The 13,576-nt window shown below is 48.1% G+C and overlaps 1 pseudogene; it reads left to right on the forward strand.

Annotated features, from left to right (window-relative positions):
• Positions 1 to 406: 406 nt before the first annotated feature.
• Positions 407 to 6,233, forward strand: LOC137161883 (mast cell protease 3-like; annotated as a pseudogene).
• Positions 6,234 to 13,576: the final 7,343 nt, after the last annotated feature.

The raw sequence follows: 13,576 nt of genomic DNA on the forward strand, positions 1-13,576 counted from the left end.
TAATTCTGACTTTGCAGATTCCTGGTAAATAAACCAGATCACATCAAAGGAAATACCAGACTCTATCGTCAATTTGTGCTCCCATCCAGAACACTGAGAGGGCCTCGAATATTGACTGGCCGCTGGTGGTGACAATAGAAGAGAAGACAATTTCAAACATCGCTGGGGCATTTCTAGTCACAAGGCCATTTCTGGACTGAGCCCTTCGTAGCATTTCTCTAACAGCAGAAAAAACAGAAAAACAGCAGACAAAAATACTCAGTTCTGTGCCAAAATCCAGGTAGAGGAGGAAGCCCAGCTGTGCAGAGCCAGACCCTTCCCCCAGAACCGCGGGGAGGTCTCCGGAAAACCACACAGCAGAGTGTTTGACCCTGACGTTTCCTGTCTCCCACCCTCCACCACCCAGCCATGTCTATAACGCCCCCCACCCGGGGTATGTGAGAAGCACCTTCTCCTTTCTTGATCTGGTACAGATGCTGCTGCTACTGCTACTGCTGCCTGTGTCCGTGTTGGCCAAAATCTTGTTTTTGAAATATATGTAAGAACAGAGCCACAAACACACCAACCCCCTTCCTACCAAAAGGCACATCAGTCTGAATCGAAAGCTAAAACCTCAAACTGACTCTTACTGTTCTACCCTTTTAAATGTTAATTCAAGTCTGTCTGTACTTTGTATAATTTTAAGATTGTTTGTAAATGTCTGTACTATGTCCACTGGCCAGTTTATCTGTTAATTTTACCTGCTTCCAATATATTTGTAAAAATCCTATTCTAAGTACAAAAGCCACACTGTGCAATGTAATGTATCTGTCTAATTGTGAAAGACACTGTCAAAAATGAAATAAGGTTTGCTCTAAAAATAATACGTAAGTTCTTCAGCTAGGAGTTGGCCCTGAGTGATTGAAGTGTGAATGGCCGAGCAATTGAGTTGGGTGTAGACAAAAAGAGTGATAGAACAATTGGTCTGAGTAAGGGATATCAAAACAGACATGAAGAAAACACCAGCCTCACTTAAAACGCTTGAGGGAAGAAGAAAGAAGCAAAGATGATCAAATGGCGGAAGAGGAACCCACCCTGAAAACTTTGGAGCCAGCACATTTCAAAGGACAAAATCTGATCAGGCTTGCAACAATGTGGGTGATTAAGGATCATACCAAGAATGCAGTTGCAGCATAACAATGCAAAACCCATAGACTGACATGGGGTCCTTTCCCTATAAAATGGGACAAGAAGATGAAGGCTGGAGGTTCGGGTCTACAACATCACATCAGCCAGGAGTACCGATGCACATCGGCAGAACCTTGCTCCTCATCCTCATGCTTTAGTCACCTGGCCAGTGACTATCATGAGCACCAAGAGGCTGGTAACTATGACATCTGGAAGATCCCTGTGTATGTTTGTCTGTCTCCCTGTCTGTGTATGCCTGTCAGTCTGTGTGAGTGTGAATGAAAGCATCAATTGAAACAGGTGTCTCTGTAACTGTAGAATTGATATAATGTTAGTACCTTTTTCCTAGTGTTTACATTATTATTAATGCTATTTCACTAAGTAAAGCACAATATTAATGTTATTACAGTGTTGATACTTTTCTTTTCTTTAATACTATCTACAGAAGTTTCTGTGTTCACAATAAACGTGGCTTGTTGCCTTATCCCCTAATAAGATCCTGTAATATTTGTTATTTGGGTAAAATCCGTTCTCCTGCCCCCCCAGGCTCGGGCTGGTGAGTAGATGGGGGGGGCTCCACAGGCAGCAGAGCCTGATGCGGCTTGTGGAAAGTGCATGGGGCTGCTTCCCCAAAACAGCAATCCTGGGGGGTTCTGGAAGGAGGGCGGGTATCTGCAGGCCGGTGGGGTGGGGAATGGAATGTGGGGGAGCTGTTTCCGCAGATCCCTGGGGGTCATGGCTGTTTTAGGAATGCTTCCTAACAATAAACATCAGCCACTGACTGTGGGTGTTCGTGCGTTCAGGCAACAACCTCCTACTGCTGCCGGCAAACAGCTTCTCCCCTTCAGCTCAAGGGCTGTGCTGCAGGGTCGGGGTTTGAGCCCCCTGGCTGATGGAATGCCCACTCTGATTTCGAGCTCTGTGCAGAGACTGGATCTCCCTATCGGCAGCCAGTCCAGGGGTGCGCCCCCAAAATTTAGGCTTCTTGTGGGAGGGGGCATGCTAGAGGGATTGTACTTATAGCTGATTAATGGGTGGGTGTTGCAAGGGCCGGGTGGGTCTGTGAAGATCAAAACCCCCATGGCCAAGGGCGCAGATCTGTCTTGAAGCACGGGGGGCAGGGTTTCCACAGCCAACAGACTCAGTGGGATTCTCCGGTGAACTCAATGGGGTGAGAGGGGATCATCGGTGATCTCCATGGTAAATGAGCCAAGGGGCCGATGCAGGAAGGGGGGCAGGATAATTGGGCTGGCTGAGGGGCTGATCTGGAGCAGCAGCGGGCTGGGTTGAGGAATAGGTGAGTTTTTACGCCCTCCCCGTCTCTCTGCCAGGGGAGATCATCAGGGGACAGGAAGCCATGCTGCACTCCAGACCCTACATGGTCTTTTTGAAGATATGGAGAGGAGGGAAATGCAGCGGGTTCTTCATCCGGGTGGTGATGACGGCGGTTCGTTGTAACTGCAGCCAGGAGTAAGAAACGTGTCATCTGCATCCACAGTATTGGCCCGTCTGCAGCACCTGCAGCCCTTCTATCTCACAGCAGTATCACTGTGCTGCTGGGTGCCCACAACGTTGCAACAGATGAACCCGGGAGGCAGGAAATCCAATTTCGAATCACGCACCAAGACTACAATCACGAGACGTTTGCAAATGACATCATGCTGCTGCAGGTGTCAACCCCTTTGCATCATCCTGCCCCCCAGTGGTGTCACACTGCTGCAGGTACCGCCCCATCCCCGTGCCCCGCCCCCAGTGACCTCACACTCCCAGTACAGTTATGTCACTGGAACTTTTTATTGTCTCCTGGCCGTGGCAGCTGGCCCGGAAATCAAAGTGGGATGAGTGCATGACAGCTATCTCTCTGCCAACGCGTGAGGACGGAGGGAAGCCAACAGTCCAGTTTAGTGTGGTTCGGTGGAGTCTGATCAGCTTGGAAACTGAACTGTGCCTAGGGTTGGTCTCTATTAGTAACATTGAGGTCTGCTGAATTACCAGGTTGTGCTCACTGCTAACCCTAATCCTAGCCCAAACACCATGCCAACCCTAACCCCCAAACCTGATGATAGCCGCAACCCTAACCATAACCTTATTACCTAACCATATCCTTTCACCCTAAACCTAAACCTAACTTCTAAATCCTAACCCAAATCACTAACCCTTAACCCCTAACCATAACCCCTATTCATAACCCAAATCTCAATCCCTAACCGTAACCCATAACGATAACCCTAATCCTTAATTCTAACCCCAAAGTCTAAACCCTAACACCTATGTCTAACAATACCCCCTAACACTAACCCCTAATAATAAACTTTAACCCTAACACCTAACCATGAGACATAAACATAACCCTAACCCCTAACCCTTATACCTAACCATACCCTTTAACCCCTAACCTCTAACCCCAAACCGTAACCTATAACCTTAATCCCTAACCCTGAACACTAGCCGCTAACCATAAACACTAAATCTAACCCCTAACCATAACCCTAATAGCTAACCATAACACCTATGCCTAACCCTTATCCTAACCCTAATACTATCCTGAAACCATAAACCCTAACCATAACCCCTAACAATAACACTGAACCCTAACACTTAATCCCTAATCCATAACTGTGACCCTAACTGTTAACTGTAACCCATAATGGTAACACTAACACCTAACCCTAACCTCTAACCATAATCCCTAATCCTAAACACTATCCCTAACCTCAAACCATAACCCCCAACCCCTAACCCTTAACCCTAATGCTGATAGCAATACCAACTCTAACCCTAACCCCAACCCCTCACATTAAACCCTAATCTTAACCCCTCACCCTAACTCCTAATCCCACATCCTAAACCTACTCTAACAATAACCATTAACCCTAACCATAACCCCTAGCCCTAACAGTAACCCTAACTCCTAACCATAACCCCTAATGCTAATGATACCCCTTACCCCCTAAAATTGACCAAAACCCCCTAACCCTAAGCCATAACAATAACACCTATGCCTAACCCTAACCATGAAAGCTCACCCTAACTGCTAACCAAAATCCATGTATCTGACCTTAACCACAACCCAAACCACTAACCATAACCCCTAACCCTAACCCCTAAACCCAATACTAACCACTAACCCCGTAACCTAACCCAAATCCAGACACCTAACCCTTAACAATAACCCTAAACTATAAGACTAACCCCTAAACCTACTCCGAACCCCTAACCATAACCCAGAAACATAACACTAACCCAACCCTAAGACTAACACAACCTCCACACCCTAACCCAAATCCCTAACCATAAGACCTATGCCTAACCTCTATTACTAACCCCTAACCATAAATCCTAACCTTAACCTTTAACAATAACAATATTGTCTCGTGGCCACGGCAGCTGGTACAGAAATCACAGTGGGATGAGTGCATGACAACTATCTCCCTACCAACGCATGAGGACGGAGTGAAGCCAACAGTCCAGTGTAGTGCGGCTGGGTGGGGTCGTATCAGCATGGAAAGGCGCACCAGCACCCTCCATGGGGTGAACCTGATGGTGACGGAGGAGTGTGTGTGCAGGAAGAAATACGGCCCTTGACCATGCTCTGTGTGCGCAGCTGCCAGAAGATGAAAACAGCATTGAAGGTAAATTTCCTATTACCTGTGTGGTTAGCTATTCCCAGCTATTCATAGCCGTGAAGATTACTTCATGGTGATGGCTGCCCTCTGATGTTTATCAGGGGACAGGACTCCCAGGGAAATGGTCCAGCCTCTTGGCCCTGCTGGCTACACCAGTGGGTTCAATGCTGAGATGGTCCCAGAGCTGTTCCAGTCACTAGGGATGGTCTGATGGTGTGACAAACACACACAAACACAAAGCTGTGCCCCCTAGTGGGTAGAGACCCTGGAGCACGGGCCTCCGTGCATGGACCCTGAGAGCAAGGCGGCTGTTAGACCCACCCACTTTAGCGAGCTTAACGACCCATGACTAAACCCACAGGATTGGCCCGTCTGCAGCAACTACACCCTTGTATTTCACAGCAACATCACCGTGCTGCTGGGCGCCCACAACATTGCAAAAGAGGAACCCGGGAGGCAGGAGATCCGGGTACGTCGCCGAATCTAATACCCAAAATTCAATGACGAGACGTTTGAAAATGACATCATGCTGCTGCAGGTAACGACCTCATCCCATCCCCCTACCCCAGTGATCTCACACTGCTGCAGCCACCGCCCCCATCCCATCACCCCGCCCCCCAGTGACCTCACACTGCTGCAGTCACCGCCCCCATCCCATCACCCCAGCTCTAATGACCTCCCAGTTTTCTGAGTACTGCTGCTGTCACATAGCTTGTACTCCTCATCCATCCTCTCTCTGTTTGACCTCACCCTTCCGTGATATTATTCAGACCCTTGTGTCCTTCCTCATCCATTTTCCCCTCTTCCTCCGTGGCAGCTGGATTGGCTTGCCCAGTTGAATGAGTGGGTGAGACTCATCGCGCTTCCAAAGGTGAAGTGGACAGTCGAGCCGGGGACAAGGTGCAGTGTGGCTGGATGGGGACTGACTGGCTCAGACCCTGTGAAGACATCAGACGTGCTGATGGAGGTGGAGCTGGGAGTGAAAGTGGACAAATTCTGCACGAATCTCTATGGCAAGGGTTATAAATCTGAGATGATGCTCTGTGCCTGGAGCCCGGAAGCCCATCAGGGAACCTTACAGGTAAATATCCTTCTGCCTTGGCTGGTTCTAATTCCCTCGGAGCTATGCCTGGGGATGGGGTGGCATTTGCTGGAGAAGTACATGATGGAGGCCAGCTAGACGCATCTCCTCTCAGCTCGGCTCAGAGGAGTCAACTCCCGGTTGTGTCTCGCTATAAGCACAAGGGGAAAGGCTTTTGGATCGATAGTCTTCTCCTTTTTTTTCTTTTGCAGGGTGATTCTGGGGGCCCCCTGGTGTGTGATGAGGTGGCCCAAGGGATCTGCTCCTGGGAAATTGTGAATTCCTCTGCTGAAATCTACACAAGAGTCTCCCACTTTGTCCCCTGGATAAAGAAAGTGATTAAAAAGCTTCCACCTTAAAGGATTGGTTCCCAGCTCCTCTCTAAGGGCTGTGCTGTCCATCTTCTGGGCTCCATTTCCCCAGTGCCTTGCCCCTCATGCTGAGGTGGGCTCCAGGACAGAGATGCTCTAGATCTTTTCTGTTCTGATTTAGTTGCCCATCGATATCCTCTTCACACTGGTGCACGGGATGTGAGGCAAGGAAGAATCAGACCCAGAGAGCCCAATCTTTAGGGCTTGTCTACTCACAAAGCTGCACTGGTTAAGAACACAGCACTGCCAGCTCCCTCCATTTTATTACATGTCTCACTGTCTTGGTTTCTTTTCATGATAAGAACATAAGAACGGCCATACTGGGTCAGAACATTGGTCCATCTAGCCCAGTGTCCTGTCTTCCCACATTGGCCAGTGCCCGGTACTTCACAGGAAATGAACAAAACAGGTTCCCATAGCATCACCCATTCCCAGCTTCTGGCAAACAGAAATCCCCACCCATCCTGGCTAATAGCCATTGATGGACCTATCCTCCATGAACTCATCTAGTTCTTTTTTGAACCCCATTAATCTCCAGCTGCTGGAATCACATGAGAATCTTGGGTTTTTTGATAAGAGAAATTGAAGTACATTTCTGCACCTTGTGGTTCCGGAGAAAACTTTGAAACTATGAATTCCAAAAGCTTATCCACCAGGAGGCAAATCGATATGACTCAACCTTTTGAAACTAACATCTCAGATTTTGAAGGTAATGTCATAATTTCTGGATGCTTGGGATTGGTCACATCTTCTTAAATCAGCTTCTTCTGCTGATGAGTTGAACCCATGCGAAGCCCCATGCGGACAGACAGTTTGTCTCCATTTTCCTTGTGTTGGCCACATGGGCAAGTTACATCGGTGAAACCTAAGGTGTGAATTTAAGTTGGTTTAGTTAAATCAGTTCAGCTCCCCATGTGGACGCTCTGATTGAAGTCAAGTTGGTGCCACTTTCCCGGGTAGAGAAGGCCACTGGGTGAAGAAGTGCTGGGTAGAGAAGCACTGGGTAGAGAAGTGCTGGGTGAACTGATGGCACTACATTTTACTGATGTGGGGCTGTGTTATTATCCCTGGTGTTGGTTATTTCTGTTGTGGAAGCCCCAGTTGTGTCCCAGCAGCCTGACGTGCCAGGTGCTGTACATACGTGGACCAGAATGACTCTCCCTGCCCCAAAGAGCTTGGTTTAACTCACATTGATTTAAATGTAGTCTAACTGATGCAGTGTTGTGTGTGGAGCAGGCTATAGAAAGCTGGGAAGCGTGCTTGTCCTTGAATCCCCCTGAAAATCAAGCACTCGCTGTCCAGGCCCTCATTCATTCCTCCTCCCCCGCGACCATCATGCCTGCTGGTTCTTTTTTGCTCTTCTACTTTGTATCCCTGCAACGAATAAAAATGGAGATAACAAAATCCAAGGATTGCCTTCCTGGGCAAATCCAAGGGCTGCCGGGTGTTATAGATGGTGGAAGGCGTAATTGTCCCAAAAAAACAGGCATGGCCCCTACCATATGCCACTCTGAGGCTCTGCCCCATCCTCCTGCTGTTCCCAGCCCAGGAAGGCATGGCAACAGCTCTTCCCCCCCTTGCTCAGCCTTTCCCAAACGAGTTGGGGCTGGAGGAAGGCGAGGCAGCCAGCCATTGGTCCAGGACTTCAGGCCAGCTGGTGCTTGGACCGCCTGGCTGCTGCTCTGGGGTGGCTGGTGCCACCCAGCTGGGACTCAGGGCGGCTGGAGCCGCCCAGCAGCAGGGCCGCCTCACCGGGACTTGGGGTAGCTGAGGGCGCCAGTCACCAGGGCTACCCGGCTGGTGCTCTTGGGCTGCTGGGGCCATGTGCATCTGGGACTTGTGGTGACTGGGGCTAACTGGGGCTGCCTGTCGGGGACTCTGGGTGTGCCAGCTGGGCTGGCTGGAGCGGGGTTCCTCCAGCTATGGTGGGGGGTGCAGCTCTGGGGAGTGGCAACAGGGAGGGAGGAAGCGGAAGGGGCGTGGCCTCATGTGGAAAGGGAGGGTCTATGGGGAAGCCTCCCCCAACATCGGTTTCACCCACCACCCATGGTTCCTTTCCTGGAAAATGAGCAAACTCCCTGAGCTACAACATGCAGAGAAGCTGCTGCATCACTGACAGAGGCGGAGGCAGGCGTGCCAAATCTGAGTGAGCAGTGCGGTGACCCAGTGTGCCAAGGGGCAATGCCCAGAGCCAAGCCCAGCTAGTCCCACAGGACAGGAGCTGTTTCAACTAGGACCGGGAGTCAAAGCAGGACAATCCTGTGGAACACAGGACTGCTGGGAGCTCAGTCTCTGTGTGACCCTGTCCCAGTCCCCTTAATTCACTGCCCCTTGGGGGTGGGATTGATGTTCTCCCTGGCACATGGGAGATCTGGCCATTTATCCCAGACATTGAGCCACTAGGACCGTCTGGGCGGGAATGACTGACCCTGCCGAGACAATGAGAACCACAGTCCCTGAAAGAATAACACCGAGTAGAGGGAGCTGGGAGCGGGAACTTGTCCAGAGAACAAAAAGCAGAGGGCTCTGGGTCTGTGTGACAACGAGAGGGGTTCACAGACACAGCTGGAGAATCCCCCTTGCCTCAGGGGTTCCTGCATCACCCCAGGAGCTAAATCTCTGGAGCCGGCTAAACAATTCTAGAGAAAACGTTGTCCCCAAAGGGAAACAAACCCCACACGCTGGCTCTTTTTCCTGCAGAATTTGGCTCGGTTTTGTTTAGTGCATTATTGAAACACACAAACCCCTCTGGGAGGAGAAAGGAGGCCGCTGAGCCCTGCCCTGATGTGGTCTCCTCTGTTGTGGTGCATCTTGTGTTGGGAGATCCCTCAGGGCACTGAGATGTGGTGTCAGTGGCCTGTGGGGCCCAGAAGGCCTTGGAGGACACTGAGACTGGAAGACCATGAGGTCCCCTAGACCCCGAAGGCCCGTGTAGAGCCTGCGGCCTGCACAGACTCTTTCCTTTGTTCGTCTCCCCAAACTCATTTCGTCACGGTCTCAATTTCCCCCCACCCCTCAGTCAGTTTTCATGGTTCTTCTAGATTTCCAACCATCATCTCCACAGAGACCCCGACTCCCAGGCTCTCCCTGGCTCCCTCCTGCTTTGCTTCTTTTGCCTCCATTTTCCCCCTTCTGTAACCCTACAACCAAGAAAAAAAACAAGGAAATTCAAACCAAAAACTTCATGAATGCTGAAAAATCAATTATATATTTCGGAATGACATTTTTTTTGCCTTTAGGCAACAGATTCAGCCCCCTCAGTGTTCCCAAAGCAGAATTCAGGCTCCAGTTTTAACGAAAGAAGACAGAGGGACCATGCAATCATAGAAAATGGGGGTTGGAAGAGACCTCAGGACGTCATCTAGTCCAATCCCCTAGTCAAAACAAGACCAGTGCCAACTAAATCATCCCATTAATGAAATCATCTGCACTGTAACTAGGTTTAGAAAGAAACTGGGGAACAGGGAGTGGAGGAGCCGGGTTTCCAAGCTGGGAAGAAGGCAACACTTCTCTCAAAAAGAGTGTCATTTTTTTGGTCAGAAAACCATAAAACATTTGTCAGTTTTCAGAAGACGTATTTTTTTTTTTTTTTTTTGGGGGGTGTGGGGGGGGATTGTGACGTTTTGCCAGTAATTTTTCAGCTTTTGGCAATTTTTCTCAGTTTTCAGTACTTTTCTTCCCAATTTTCTGGGGTTTCAGCAGTTTTCAGTCATTTTTTTTTTGTTTTAATTTCTCAATAGAAAGTGCAAATTTTCCACGGAAAAAACAAACATAATTCTCCAGCCAGCTGTAATAATAATAATAGGAAGAGAAGGATGTTGAATTAAGCCATCTTCATTGCAAACAATATTTGGGTAAAACTGGGAACAAGAGGAAAACCAGGAGAAGAATCAGTTGGGATGAGGTGGAAGAAATTTGGGGCAACTGAGGGAGAGAGCTGAAAATGGAAGACAAGTGCAAAGAAGCTCAAATGCCCACTTCCGGAACATCTTCATGGTGCTGGCATTCTCCATCCCCACGGATGCTCAGGGCACCAGCAGCAGCGGGATGTGGTCTGGTGCGTTGTTTTCTTTGGTTGACTGGATGTCCCTGCAGAACAAGACGGGCTTGTGGCCTATGTCTAGGTGGTACTGCCAGATGTACAGGTTCTTTTCGGGCTCCAGGGTCACCTGGATTGACGCCTCTTCTTCTCAGGCTTTGTTCCAGTCCTCCTGCTCTGTGATGATACTTCTCCCGCTGTATTCTGACCTCAAGGAGAGCTGGGCCTGGGTGATGAGCTTGGTGAGGGCTCTGGTCCTGAGGGACATCTTAGTGGAGATGCTCCAGTTGTGCTCGATGTGGGACATCTGATACCTGTCATAGCCCACCTGGTGATTTGCTGCTAACTCTCAGCCTCACATTTTAAACATCAAAAACACTAATAAACATCAGCACTCCTTGGGAAATTCTTACCTTCTCATTGTCTAGCATCCTATCTGAGCTGCCGTCTCCCAGTCTGGGAAAACTGGGCTTGGGCATGGAGAGTTCTTGTATGAAGCTGCCCTTTTCCCCATCATCTATCAAGTGGGTGCTCTGGATTCTTTATATCATTCTTGTGTGACCTATAGTCTTTGCTCGTCCCCTGGCTCCTATTACGTTAGATCTACACCATCAAACAGACATGCCACTGATTCACCCGTAGTAGAGACAGAGACCTTGGAATTCAGTATGGTTCAAGACTAGAGATCCAAACCAGAAGCTGGGAATCAAAGTCAAGCCATGTATTAAAGTCGATGTTTACACGTTCACTGTCCGATGCATTAACTTGGCAAGCTCACTGCTAGTGTTGCTAACACACAGGCACTCCTAAGAAGCAACAGATTCCGACAATCATTCATTACTGTACCTGAAACCACAGAGCCAGGGCTTGAGGGCAATACACCTGGTCGAATGCATTTGTCACTGAACTGTGCCAAATGTTGGTCTCTATGAGTAACATCGAGGTCTGCTGAATTACCAGGTTGTGTTCACTGCTAACCCTAACCTTAACTGCTAACCCTAACCACTAACCCTAACCCTACCCCAAACACCATGCCAACCTTAACCCCCAAACCTAATGATAACTCCACCCCTAAACATAACCTTAATACCTAACCATAAACTCTCACCCTAACTCTAAACCTAACCTCTAAATCCTAACCCAAATCACTAACCCCAACCCCATCCCTAACCTTTAACCCCAACCATAACCCCTATTCATAACCCTAATTTTAACCCCTAACCATAACTCATAACAATAACCCTAACCCCTAATGTAAACCCCAAAGTCTAAACCCTAACCATAACACCTATGTCTAACAATACCCCTAACACTAACCCCTAATAATAAACCTTAACCCTAACACCTAACCATGATACATAAACATAACCCTAACCCCTAACCCTTATACCTAACCATATCCTTTAACCCCTAACCTCTAACCCCACACTGTAACCTATAACCTTAACCCCTAACCCCGAATACTAGCCGCTAACCATAAACTCTAAACCTAACCCCTAACCATAACCCATAACACAAATCTGAATGCCTAACCTAACTCTAACCCCTAACCATAACCCCTAAATTAATCCCAACACATAAACCTAACCCCTAACACTAACCCTAAGAGCTAATCATAACACCTATGCCTACCTGTTACCCTAAACCCTAACCATAACCCCTAATGGTAACGTTCACAACTAACCCTAAATTTAACCCCTAAAACTAACATTAATTCCTAACCAAAACACTGATGCCTAACCCTTACCCTAATCCCAACATGAACATCTAATAATAAACCCTAACCCCTAATAATAACCCCTAACAATAACTCTGAATCATAACCCTAACACCTAATCCCTAATCCATAATCATAACCTGAACTGCTAACCATAATCCTTAATGCTAACCCGAACCCAAACCTTAAACCCCAATCATAACACCTAAAGCTAACCCCTAACCGCAAAACTTAATCCCTAACCATAACACCCATGTCTAACAATAACCCCTAACACTAACCCATAATAAACTCTAATCCTAACACCTAACCATACCCTCTAACCTCTAACTTCTAACCCCAAAAAGTAACCCATAAACTTAACACCTAAAACTAACCTCTAACCATAAAACCTAAACCTAACCCCTAACAATAACCCATAACACATATCTTAACCCTTAACCTAAGCGTAACCCCGAACATAACCCCTAAAATAATCCCCAAAGCATAAACCTAACCGCTAACCCTGACCCTAATAGCTAACCATAATACCTATGCCTAATCCTTGCCCTAACCCCTAACCATAACCTATAATGCTGACCCTAACAACTAACCCTAAACCTAACCCTAATTCCAAACCAAAATTCCTGTGCCTAAGTCTTTCCCTTACCCTAATCCCTAACATTAACCTCTAACCATAAACCCTAACCCCTAGTAATAACCCCCAACAATAACACTGAACCCTAACCCTAACACTTAATCCCTAATCCATAACCATAAACCTTAATGCTAACCCTAACCCCTAACCATAACCTCTAACCATAACCCCTAATCCTAACCACTAACCCTAACCTCAAACTATAACCCACAACCTCTAACCCTTAACCCTAATGCTAACAGTAATACCAACCCTAACCCAAACCCCAACTCTTCACATTAAATCCTAATCTTAACCCCTCACCCTAACTCCTAATCCCGAGCCCTAAACCTACTCCAACAATAATCATTAACCATAACCCCTAGACCTAATAGTAACCGTAACTCCTAACCATAAACCCTAATTCTAACCATACCCCTAACCCCCTAAAATTGAACAGAAACCCCTAACCCTAAGCCATAACCATAACACCTATGCCTAACCCTAACCATGAAACCTAACCTTATCTGCTAAACAAAACCCATGTACCTGACCTTAACCACAACCCAAACCATTAACCATAACCCCTAACCATAACCCCTAAACCCAGTACTAGCCACTAACCCTGTAACCTAACCCAAATCCAGACACCTAACCCCTAAACCTACTTCTAACCCCTACCATAACCCAGAAACATAACCCTGACCCCATAACTACCTCCACACCCTAACCCAAGTCCAAATCCAGATGTACCAGGCCTCTCAGCAGTGCGGGGAAGGGGAGGCGGGATGGAGATGATCAGCACCGTCGATTGATCTGCCTTCAGTGCAGCCTTCGCGGAGTTCCCTTCCCACCAGTGAATGCCCTCTGGCCTGGCTGGCGCTGGGACAGGGTGTTTGCAGCGGGAGGGGCCACCCCGGGGTGACTAACCCGTGGGACAGGCCCGGTGAGGACTGGAT

The sequence above is a fragment of the Emydura macquarii genome, unplaced genomic scaffold (assembly GCF_026122565.2).
Source record: "Emydura macquarii macquarii isolate MOO-44397 ecotype Brisbane River unplaced genomic scaffold, CSIRO-AGI_Emac_v2 contig_2401, whole genome shotgun sequence".
Classification (NCBI taxonomy): Eukaryota; Metazoa; Chordata; order Testudines; family Chelidae; genus Emydura; species Emydura macquarii.